This window comes from Portunus trituberculatus, chromosome 27, assembly GCF_017591435.1.
Source record: "Portunus trituberculatus isolate SZX2019 chromosome 27, ASM1759143v1, whole genome shotgun sequence".
Lineage (NCBI taxonomy): Eukaryota > Metazoa > Arthropoda > Malacostraca > Decapoda > Portunidae > Portunus > Portunus trituberculatus.
This window is the reverse complement of record NC_059281.1, coordinates 9,817,402-9,829,901: the sequence shown is the minus strand read 5'-3', so window position 1 is coordinate 9,829,901 and position 12,500 is coordinate 9,817,402. Positions and strand designations below refer to the sequence as shown.

General features: G+C 41.9%; 1 protein-coding gene across 2 annotated transcripts in view; it reads left to right on the top strand.

Moving 5' to 3' along the window:
• The window catches only part of LOC123509597 (unconventional myosin ID-like), a 77,136-nt gene that overhangs the window by 22,498 nt on the left and 42,138 nt on the right, over nucleotides 1-12,500 (top strand). The window lies entirely within an intron of this gene.

Below are 12,500 nucleotides of genomic sequence, written 5' to 3'. Positions count from 1 at the left end.
GGTCGTTTCATGGATGATAGAATAATAATGGTAGTTTTAAATATGGAGAATAGATTAACTTGTCTTTGTTAGTAATTGGTGATGGTGGTGGTGACAAGGAGGGTGTTGTCATGGTGGTGGTGGTGGTGGTAGTGGTGGTAAGTAAAGCGCTTGTAATTGTTGTTGTCTGGATGGTGATAAATAATAATGCTAATTTTAAATACTGAAGTACAGAAGGACAATAATAGACGGGCATCAGCTGGCGATAATAGTAATTCAAATAGTAATAGTGATAGTAATAGGAGTTATAATGAAAGTGATAGAAGCAACAGTAAGGAGCGAAAAAAGGTCAAATGATACATATTGGTAAAATAACGACAGAGATAGTTAAGATAGTGATACGCAATCTTACCAGTGAAGAGATAAAGGTGAAGGGAGGTGACAGTACGATAGGGAAAGTCTCAAAGGGCAAGAAAATGATTAAGGTGAAAAAATATAATGCCTAACTCCTTCTGTACTGGGACACATTTTTTGCCTTGAGATTTGTGTACGATTAGACCATTTTATTGACATCAGGAATGGTCTATGGAGGTCAAAAGGTTAATGGCCACAAGTCTTCAATATTTTAACTCCTTCAGTACTGCGACACATTTTTACCTTGAGATTTGTGTACGATTAGACCATTTTATTGACATTAGTAAAGGTCTGTGGAGGTCAGAAGGTTAATGGCCACAGTCTTCACTATTCTAATCCCCCACACAAGTTTCTGAAGCTGTATAGAATCACCAAATGACAAGCAGAATGAATATGGAAACGCGTCATGCTACTGAAGGGGGGTAAGGTGACTAAGACTCACTTTCTTCACGTAAGCTTCCAATGGATCATGAATTAACTGAACAGCAATTAACTTATCCTAGAACACACACAGATAAATAGATAGATAGATAGATAGATATTTTATTGACCACAAAACCTGATGGAATATATAAGATGCATAAATACATTCATAAATGGTCCAATTACTTACATGACTTAGGTTACAAATACTACCCAAAAAATGAAACATATGATAAAACTAGACAAACTTAAGAACTTAACGTTAAAAACACACACACACACACACACACACACACACACACACACACACACACACACACACACACACACACACACACACACACACACTTATCCCATTTCCTTGTCTTGAATTACTGAAAGGCCTAAACAAATACTGAGTGATCTGACGTAACTAGTTAGAAGTGACTCGAGCTGCAACTGTCTGCCTGGCTGACTGTCTGGCTGGCTAGTGACTGCTTTGCCGCTTATTACACTTTAAACAGGGACATTGTTGAACTAGTTGGTCACAGGAGCCGCTCTGGGTGTTGGACGATTGAGTGAGTGTGTGTCAGAGAGAGTGAGTGAGAGTGGTGGTGAGGAAGTGTGTGTGTGTGTGTGTGTGTGTGTGTGTGTGTGTGTGTGTGTGAGAATGTGGGCGAGAGTTAAGATGAAGCAAGTGGTGATTAACAGAGCGAGTAGAAGTGAGTAACCGAGGGAAGAAAAATATATTATGAGGTTTACGAGTGAGTGAGTGAATGAATGAATGACAGAAAGTGAGTTTGAAATTATATGAACTGCGTAAAGGTATAGTGATGAAAAATAGTATAGTTTTACGTTAGAGAGAGAGAGAGAGAGAGAGAGAGAGAGAGAGAGAGAGAGAGAGAGTGAATGTCACTTCTCATCGACATCTCTTTCCCAGTCACACACACACACACACACACACACACACACACACACACACACACACACATTAATGCAAGCGGCCGTTCACCTCATGTTATAGTCACCACAGCGCCTCTCTCTCTCTCTCTCTCTCTCTCTCTCTCTCTCTCTCTCTCTCTCTCTCTCTCTCTCTCTCTCTCTCTCTCTCTCAACAGCGCGACAAATTTTCACTAGCTAACCACACTAGCTTACCAAACGAGCAAACACGCCTTATACACACACACACACACACTCTCTCTCTCTCTCTCTCTCTCTCTCTCTCTCTCTCTCTCTCTCTCTAGAAAGGAAGGAGAGACAGACAAACAGACACACAATCCATTAGTCCTTCTTTTTATAACTGTATTCCCGAAAAAAACTCAAATTATTAAACATTTTCTTTTATATACAATCCAACCCCTTTAAAATCAATGAACGTTTGGCAAGGCATTCCAGGAGTGACTCACGCCCTACTGACTCACTCACGGCGCCGCATGAGTCACCAGATGATGGGGGAGGGGAGGGGAGTGTGGGTGAAGGGGGGGCAGGTTATGGCGACAGGCTGTGTGTGTTGTTGTGGTGCTTTGTTGTCTCGGGAGGCATTGGTGGTGGTGGTGGTGGTGGTGGTGGTGCCATTACTATAACTATACTACCCTCCTTCTTCATCTCTTCCTCCTCCATCTCCTCCTCCATCTCCTCGTCCTCCTTCTCCGTCTTCTCTTTCTCGTCCTCTTCCTTCTCTTCCTCTTCCTCGTGTGTGTGTGTGTGTGTGTGTGTGTGTGTGTGTGTGTGTGTGTGTGTGTAAGAACTGAATGCCACAACTTGAAAAGAATATCTATGGAACAATGATAATAATATGTTCGATGCAGAGAGAGAGAGAGAGAGAGAGAGAGAGAGAGAGAGAGAGAGAGAGAGAGAGAGAGAGAGACGTTCCTGGGATTTGAATTATGGTAACAGGAAGCCGGGGAAGCGCTGGCGATAAAATTGTGTTTGTGAGTTTGTTGTTTCAGGGAGGAAATGATGCGGTGCTAAACGAATTATAGGCTACAGCAAAATAAATAACCTAACCTTAACCTAACCTAACTTGACCTAACGTAACCTAATCTAATCCAACCTTACTTTATCTTACCTTACCTTACCTAACCTAACCTAACCTAACCTAACCTTACCTTACCTTACCTAACCTAACCTAACCTTACCTAACCTAACCTAACCTAACCTTACCTTACCTAACCTAACCTAACCTAACCTTACCTAACCTTACCTTACCTTACCTGGCCGCCTCTCCTACATAAAAAAGAAAGTGTTGAAAAGAAAGCAATGAAAGATAAGGAACTGGAGTAAGGTAGAAAGAGTGATGGTTAGAAGATAATTGTTTGAGTAGTAATGAAGATAGTGGTGGTGGTGGTGGTGGTGGTGGTGGTGATGGCAATTGTTTAAGTAGTAATGAAGATAGTGGTGATGGTGGTGATGGTGATGGCAATTGTTTGAGTGATGAAGATAGTGGTGATGGTGGTGGTGGTAGTGGTGTTGGTGGTGATAGTGGTGAGGGCACTCAAATGAAAGGCTAAAGGTAAACAGGATATTCTCAGGCAAACAATCTAATGCACACAAACAAATAAACAAACAAAGGATTACTGTGACTCCCCTTATCTCTCTCTCTCTCTCTCTCTCTCTCTCTCTCTCTCTCTCTCTCTCTCTCTCTCTCTCTCTCTCCCATTTAATGTATGTGCGATAAGACCACTCCAGTGAATGCAAATGAACCGTGACGTCATGGCGCTCCCTTCCACCCTCTCCACCCCCTCCACCTCCACCCCTCCAACCCTCTCCTCCACGTTCTATTGCTATACTCTGTTCTAAATGACTTTCTTTCCTCTCTCTCTCTCTCTCTCTCTCTCTCTCTCTCTCTCTCTCTCTCTCTCTCTCTCTCTCTCTCTCTGCTTCCCACACCCTTATTCACTGTTAACTCCTCCTCTCACTTCCACCCACTCCACTCCCCACTCTCTCTCTCCTCTCTCTCTCTCTCTCTCTCTCTCTCTCTCTCTCTCTCTCTCTCTCTCTCTCTCTCTCTCTCTCTCTCTCAATCTTCAATCTTGACTCAGTGATGGAGTTTCGTCATACACTCCCCCCCTCTTCCCCTTTCCTCCCTCCCTTCCATCACCTTGCACCCTTCACGCTGCTTACTTCTAACACCCTTCCCTCACCCTTGCTCACCCCTTCCTCCTCCTCCTCCTCCTCCTCCTCCTCCTCCTCCTCCTCCTCCTCCTCTATTCCTCTTTTCTTTCTTTTTTCTTTTACATTATTCATGCAGCAACGTACATACCACCTCCTCTTCCTCTTCCTACTCCTTCGCACCTAACCTCCTCCTCCTCCTCCTCCTCCTCCTCCTCCTCCTCCTCCTTTGCGCAGTTCTCAAAGAAATGTTGAACTCTAGTCTGTCTGTTTGTTTGTGTGTATGTATGTATGTATGTGTGTGTGTGTGTGTGTGTGTGTGTGTGTGTGTGTGTGTGTGTGTGTGTGTGTGTGTGTCGCAAGCAGGGAAGTAAGAAGCTTATATATAAGAAAAAATAAGTTCCTAAAGGCCTTTTATTTTTATTTTTTTTTATCTCTTAATTCTTCATAAAATCACGGAGCGGTAAGTTCCTTTTATTTTCTTCTTGAGTCATCGTTGATTTTAGTTTTTTTTTTATTATTGTCATTACTTTTATTTATTTTATTTTTTATTTTTCATGCATGACTTGTGAGGATCTGATGTCACCGTTTCCACTTTTCCTCCGAGTCAGCTGAAGTATTGTAACTTTTAACGCTATTTCTCTACCAGTGTGCCTTTCAGTAACCTTTCTAATGGGGAGAGTCAATCCCTGAAGTACCATGACATGTTTTCATATTCTGGTTACTATTTGGTGATTATCCACAGCTTCAGAAACTTATGTGGGGAAATTAAGATAGTGAAGACTCTGGCCATTAATCTTCTGACCTCCATAGAGCCTTCCTAATGTCAATAAAATCGTCAAATCATACACAAGACTCGTGGTAAAGATGCGTCCCGGTACTGAAGAGATTTAGGTTGAAGTCATTTACCTTCACAGTAACGTCACACGGACAAAAGGTTTCTCGTACGTGGGTGAAGGATAGAAGGAAGAATAAGAATAAGATGAGAGGATGACTACTGGTGAAAGGAAGAGGAGGAGGAAGTGGAGGAAAATTTGGACAAAGAAGACGTTGAGAAAGAGTGAAAAAGAGGAGGATGTGAAGGAAAATTTGGAGACATGTAAGAGATTGAGAAAGAGAGTAAAGAAGGGAGAAAGAGGAGGAATACTTGGAGTAGCAGAGATTGACAAAAGAGTCAAGAAGAGGAGAGAAGGAAGGAAGAGGAGGAAAATTAGGAAAAAAGTGATTGAGAAAGAGGGTGAAGAGGAGAAGGAAAAAGAAGAGGAGGTGGAGAAGTAAGAAGAAGAAAAGATGGAGAAGTAGTAAGAAGAAATAGGAAGAGGGTGAAGAAGAGGAGAGAAAGAAGAGAAGGAGACAGAAGAAGTAGGAAGAGAATTAGAGACCAAGGCTTTCTCGTCCCTGTGTTACGTGAGGTCACACTTCAAATCCTCTGTAGTGATGTCATTCTTCTCTCCGCTGTTTTGTTCAATTGTAAAGCCCTGCCGCCACTGTGTCCGCGCCTCGACTGACTGACTCACAGGCGGAAAGAAAATTAAGCTAGTTTCTTTAATTCTTTTCCACGCAGCCTCCGTGTTCACCTTAATGAGTGTTGAAGTATCGCGAGCAGTTTTCTACATTCTTCTTCTCTGCTGTTGTGTTGCTCCATGTCGCCTCTTGTTCAGTGTGTGGCCTTGTTAGTGTTATTGCTTTCCTTTGTCTTGGTGTGGTATTGTTGCCTTGTTGCCTTCATCATTATTACCGTGCCGTGTTCCCTTGTTGCCTTTTCTTCTATTCATTTTATTCTTTTCATCTTCCTTTTGTCTTTTTTGTTGTTGTTACATCGTTTTTTTTTCTTTTTCTTAATTTTTCGTTTTTTTCTCTTCCCTTTTTTCGTCTTATTTTTTTCTTTTATCTCTTTTTCAGTTTTGGTTCTTACTTTTTTTTTCCCACGCTGTTTTGTCTCTTTTCCACCTTGTTCTTAATTTCTTTCTTCGTTTTTTTTTATCCCTCAATTTACGTTTCTTTTATCTCTTTTTCAATTGTTTCTTACTTTTTCACGCTGTTTTGTCTCCTTTCCACCTTGTTCTTCATTTATTTCTTCGTTTTCATCCCTTAATTTAGCATTTCCCTGTCTTCTTTTCTGTCTAGGCTTTCATTAGTTATAGAGACAGAAGATCAAGCCAAAAAAGATAAAGAACAGCACTTTACACGACATAATAAAGTGAAGATTGATCAGAAAGTAAGTTCAGACATAGATGAGGAATTTTGATAGAGAAACGGTAGCGCATGTCACGCAGGTCAATATAATGCACGTCTCGCTGGTTGGTTTAGTGTCTCGAGTTGCTTCATTCTCGCCACCCGATGCTCCACTGCGCGTATCATCGCCCCCCCCCCCTCACACACACACTCCAGTAACCTCTCGAAGTGACTAGGTGGTGCGTGGTTCTCGGAAAAAGTGCATGACCTCAGTTGACTACCATGCATGAAAGTGACTCGCTGAAGCTGAGAGAGAGAGAGAGAGAGAGAGAGAGAGAGAGAGAGAGAGCATTTTGATTGTAGTTACATTTATTTGCATTGTTTTCCCGCTTTGAGTAATTTCTCTCTCTCTCTCTCTCTCTCTCTCTCTCTCTCTCTATTTTTGTGTTCTCGTTGTGTTGCGGTGTTGTGGTGGTGTAGGTGGTGGTGACTGGTGCTTGGTGTGGTTGTGGTAATGACGTGGTCTGCTTGGTGTTTGTGGTGGTGTTGCGTGATGAATGGTGGTTTACCGTGACGTATGGTGGTGATGTGGTGTGGTGGTGTTAATGCTGCATTAGTGGTGTGCCTGAGATCGTTATGATTGTTGTGGTATAGTGATGTGTGGTGTGGTGTAGTGTGGTGCTGGTGTTGACATGGTGTTGGATCGTGGTGAGAGCGCAAAGCATTTTTAAGGTGTTTCTATGGTTCTAGAGGGAGTAACACTACTTTTACATTATTAACTGGAGAAACACTCTTGAAAACCCCGCTAATCATCTATGTGGCCTTGGAAAACAGTCGTGGTGAGAGAGCAAAGCGTTTCTCATTAAGGACCTAAGACACAGGAGGCGTTCATTACATTATTAGTAGACTCACCCTGAGTAGACTCGCGTTTCACTGGGCGTGGCTGGAGCGAACTTGCCTTAGTGCTGGTGGGACCGGTTTTATGAAGTAGCGACACACACACACACACACACACACACACACACACACACACACACACACACACACACACACACACACACACACACCTGAGAAGCTTATTTGTCGTATGCATGTAACAAGAAACGTGCAAGGAAGAAAACACACTATATATGAGAAGATTTTTACTCAGATCTGTCAAAGGGAAACCGCGGCGCCACACTGCTGACTGCTGAGTAGGGGAGGGAGGAGGAAGACTCGGCAGGAAGGGAAAGGGCGTCATGCATTGCCTACTTGTGTGTAATTTGATCTACTGAGGAAGAGTTGCATGGCTCTCTCTCTCTCTCTCTCTCTCTCTCTCTCTCTCTCTCTCTCTCTCTCTCTCTCTCTCTCTCTCTCTCTCGCTCTCGCTTGTTTTTATGGTTCTAGGGACAGATTAACCCCTTCAGCACTGGCACGCATGTTTTTACCATAAGTTTGGGTACAATTAGACGATTTTATTGACATTAGTAAGGATCTATGGAGGTCAGAAGACTAATGGCCAGTCTTCACTATTGTAATCCCCCACAGAAATTCCTTAAGCTGTATAAAATCACCAAATAGTAAGCAGAATGAATATGAAAACACGTCATAGCAGTGAAAGGGGTTAACTCGATTTCTACACGGTTAACTGGAGAAACGAACAGTCTTGAGAACACGGCTAAGCATCTCGGCGTCCTTCGTAAACAGTCACGGTGAGAGAGCAAAGCGTTTCATTATAGAACCTTAGTACAACGTGGATAGCGAGGCATCTCTCATTTGAAGCCTTCTCGTACCGCTTATTAATGACAAACTTTGCGTATAACTTTCCCTTAATTATGAAAAGTGGTCGTGGGGAGAGGCGGGGAGCGGTTTGCGGTAGTGGTAAGTATGTATGTAGGCGCTTCCTGGAGGGGACTTGGATGGGCGGCAGGAGCGATGGAAAAGGCAGTAAATAGCAGTGGTTGTAATAGTGGTGGTGATGACAATTATGGTGATTCTAGTGGTGTTGTGTTGGTGTTGTGGTGCAGCTGCATGGTGATGGTGGTGAAAATGGTTCCTGGTGTTTTGTTGTGGTTGTAGTAGCAGTGGTGGTTGTAGTGGTAGTAGTGGTAATGGTGGTGGCAGTAGGAGAGAGTGGTGGTGTAGAAAAGAAAAAAAAAGGAGATAATTGAGGAAATAACTGATAAAGAGGAAGAGGTTGAAAATGAGGAAGTGGGAAAAAAATTAAGGGGTATATTGATAAAGACAAGGAAAAGGAGAAGAAATGAAATAAAACTGTGATGAAAGAGAAATTGATGATGAAAGATGGAGAGATGGAGAGATTAAGATTTTCTGCCAGTCTGTCTGTCTGCCTGTCACCTTTATCTGTCTGTCATCTCTGTCTGTTACATGACTCGAAGTAAATAGGATGACTCAGTAACACACACACACACACACACACACACACACACACACACACACACACACACACACACACCGTTCCGTCATGGTGGTGAAAGTCCAAGCAAACGTACATAACACCCAAGACACCATTACAACACGAAGCACAATAACCTCTATACACAGCCACCCCTCCTCTCCCTCACCCCTCCCCTCACCTCCCCTCACCTTATGTGTACTGGTGCTATGACGCAATTTTTTTTAAAGGAGAAATCACACTTGAGAGGTTTCGTGAGGTCAGCTGATACAGATAAAAGTAGGTGAGAGAGAGAGAGAGGGAGAGAGAGAGAGAGAGAGGGAGAGGGAGAGGGAGAGGGAGAAAAGGTAGCCAGGTGTATATCCACGTGTGTTATGACTGATGTGTGTGTGTGTGTGTGTGTGTGTGTGTGTGTGTGTGTGTGTGTGTGTGTGTGTGTGTGTGTGTGTGTGTGTGTGGGAAAGTGTGTCATGTGTCTAATGTTGTTTTCAAGTTGGGATTTCTTTCATTATATTTATTTGGCTGTGGTTTGAGTCAGTGGTTTGATGGACACATGTAGGGAAATGTGTTATATATGGGTTATTATTTTCCCCTTTTGTTTTTGTCTGCTGGCTTAATTTTTTTCTTTATTTTGTCCCCCTCTATCTTTTTCTTATGTTTTTTTTCTTCTATCTTTTTCTCTTTCTTTTTCTCATTTCCTCATTCTCATTTCCTTTATTCATTTTGTCTGCTGGCTTAATTTTTTTCTTTCCTTTTTTGTCACTCTCTATCTTTTTCTTATATTCTTTTTTTTCCTTTTCTTCTCATTCTCATTTCCTTCTTTCTTTTTGTGTGTTGACTTCATTTTCTTTCTTTTCTGTCACTCTCTCTATCTTTTCTTGTTTTTTCACCTTTCTCTTTTCTCCACTTTTCTCATTCCATCATTTTTCTTTCTCATTCTCATTTCCTCCTTTCTTTCTTTCCTTTTATTTATCACACCATCTTTTTCTCTCTTGTCTTCTATTTTCTCTTTCTCATTCTATCACTTATCTCTATTTGCCATTCTCATAACCTTCCTTCCTTTCCCCGCATGTAAAAAAAAGTCACGTATCAGTAAAAGTCACGAATAAGCCATTTAAAGTATTGTAATTATAATCCTTTTACTTTCTTTACCTGTTAACAATGATACGGTGATGGTTAGTAATGGTTAGCTGTGCGTAATTGTAGTGTATTTAGATGCGCCTGTTTATGGTGCCTTATCTTCTCTCTTTTTTGGAAGCCGTAATTGTAGTGGTACTGGTGCTGGTGGTGGTGGTGGTGGTGGTGGTAAGGTTTGTGTTTAGAAATGCTTTGCTCTCTCACCAGGACTGTTTTCCAAGGCCATAGAGATGATTAGCGGGGTTTTCAAAAGTGTTTCTCTAGTTAATAATGCATAAATCTTGTCATTCTGCCTCTAGAATACCTTAAAAATCGCTTTGCTCTCTTCCACGACTATTTTCTAAGGCTATAGAGATTATTGGCGGGGTTTTCAAGAGCGTTCCTCTAGTTAATAATACAGAAATCTTGTCACTCTGCCTCTAGAATTGTAAAAATGCCTTAAAAACTCATGTAAACTTATATCAAGCCTTTTGAAAGAGTGGAGGTGAAGCACAGAAGAGTTAGAGAATATGAGCCTTAGTAAGTGTGTGTGTGTGTGTGTGTGTGTGTGTGTGTGTGTGTGTGTGTGTGTGTGTGTGTGTGTGTGTGTGTGAGCGTCGTTGTTTGTTGAGAAAGAGTGAAGATTATATTCTAAGCGTACTGAAGGTGGTCAGGAATATGGTGCAGCGTGACTAGACTGGTTTTAGTGCATGGAATGCTGTTTTATGCAGTGGTGGTGGTGATGGTGATGGTGATTGTGGTGGTGGTGGTGGTGTTGTCATTTTCTCCCACGTTTAACTGGTGTGATGGTGACGGTGATGCATTAGTGTTATGATGGACTTGTAGCAATGTAGATGTGTGTGTGTGTGTGTGTGTGTGTGTGTGTGTGTGTGTGTGTGTAGCGAATATGTAAATGATGTGAAGGTGTTTTAATGCGGGGAAATTAAGGGAGGAGGGGGAGGAGGAGGAGGAGGAGGATGAAGAAGATGATGACAAAGTGGAGGAAGAGAAGAATTAGAAGGAGGAAAAAAAGATAAGGGATAGTTGTTGTTGGTGTTGTTGTTGTTGTTGCTGTTGTTGTTATTACTATTGTTGTTGTTATTACTGTTGTTGTTGCTGCTGCTGTTGTTTGAGTGTGGAAAATTCATGCGTAGTGTTCCAAGACGTAGATAATTTACCTGACCTCCAGAAAGGTGTTGAAAGAACGTGGCGTAGTGTGTGTGTGTGTGTGTGTGTGTGTGTGTGTGTGTGGGAAAAGTGAAATTGTCAAAAGCGGAAGGGAACATACCTTATTAACATTCTCTCTCTCTCTCTCTCTCTCTCTCTCTCTCTCTCTCTCTCTCTCTCTCTCTCTCTCTCTCTTCCCCCCCTTGCCCACTTTTCCACATACTTCAGCCTGATCTTTTATTTACCGACACACTTACTTATCATATTTCAAGACCACCAGTACAGCGTCCCGTCTCTCAATAACACACACTAGTAACCTCTTTGTCGCTGCTTGGGGCTTTGTTCCTGGTGTAGAGTTCAAGGGCTGGGCGGGGCGAGGAAGAGCGAGGAGCAGCAGCAGGTCGGGGAGGGGCTGGGAAAGACTACGAAGGACTGTTGACTCACGCTCCATTTGTTGTTGCTCATCCTCCCTCCAGTACGAAAGCTGAGTACGTGTGAACTGCAGCATTATTAAGCAGAGTGTCACAGCGGCTGGCCTCGTGTCTCATGGCTGCTGTGCTGACGACTGGATTCTGTAGGTGACCTGTTTTGAGGCGATGCTTAGAGAGATGGGCTAGTTATAATGGACTTAGAAGAATGAGAGGCTGGAGGGGAAGGGAACACGTTGAAGTGAGATAATTGTTTGTAGGAAGAAAAAAAAAAAAAAAAAACGGTGTCATGCTATCGACAAAATTCTGTAAGTGACCTGTTTTGAGGCTGTGTTTCGGAGTGATGGGGTAGTTATAATGGATTTAGAAGAATGAGAGGTTGAAGGGATGGGGAAATAAGTTAAAGTAAGATATATTGTTTGTAAGAAGGGTGTTATTGAAGAAAAATTTAACCTAATCTAGCCAAATAAGAAGTAGGAAGGACTGTTGAAAAGGCTGATAATCCTTAATACCCGTACACCGCATTGCGTCACTCGTATTTTGGTCCATATTTGCTCTCTCACCATGACTATTTTCCAAGGCCACAAAAATGATTAGCGAGGTTTTCAAGAATGTTTCTTCCAGTTGATAATGTAGATATCTTGTCATTCTGCCTCTACAATCGTAAAAACACCTTAAAAAACTCATGTAAAGTCAAATAAAGCTTTTTGAAATGGTGGAGAAGTGTTTGAGAATACGAGCCAGTGTGACGCGTCCTCTCCACAGAACACGCTCATAACTTTGTCTCTTCCTGTCTTCTCCTCTCAAGTTTATGAAATACGTGAAAGGACCGTGAGTTTGGGTATTTTTATTTCCCCTCTCAAGTTTATGAAATACGTGAAAAGACTGTGAGTTTAGGTATTTTTATTTTTCCTCAAGTTTATGAAAAATCTAAAAACGACGATGAGTTTGGGTATTTTCATTTACTACTTTGTCTTCTCATGTTTCCTCCTCCTGAAGTTCATGAGAAACGTGAAAAAGACCACGAGTTTAGTTATTTTTACATAAATTAGCATAAATTAGAATACAAAAAATAAATCAGCATAAACATTGCATAAGTTAGCCAAAACAAAAAATTCGCCCGCAATTGATGAATAGGTTTTAGTTACCTATTTCTATTTCCTCCTTGTCCTTATTACGAAGATAACTGTATAAACTGTTGTAAGCCTTTTTTTTTTTTATATCAAGTGGGCTTTTCACGGGAATTTATGGGCTAAAGGGAATGCTTTTTGGGGTACCTCCTATCTCAAAGCCCACCCGCTAGGAAACCGTTG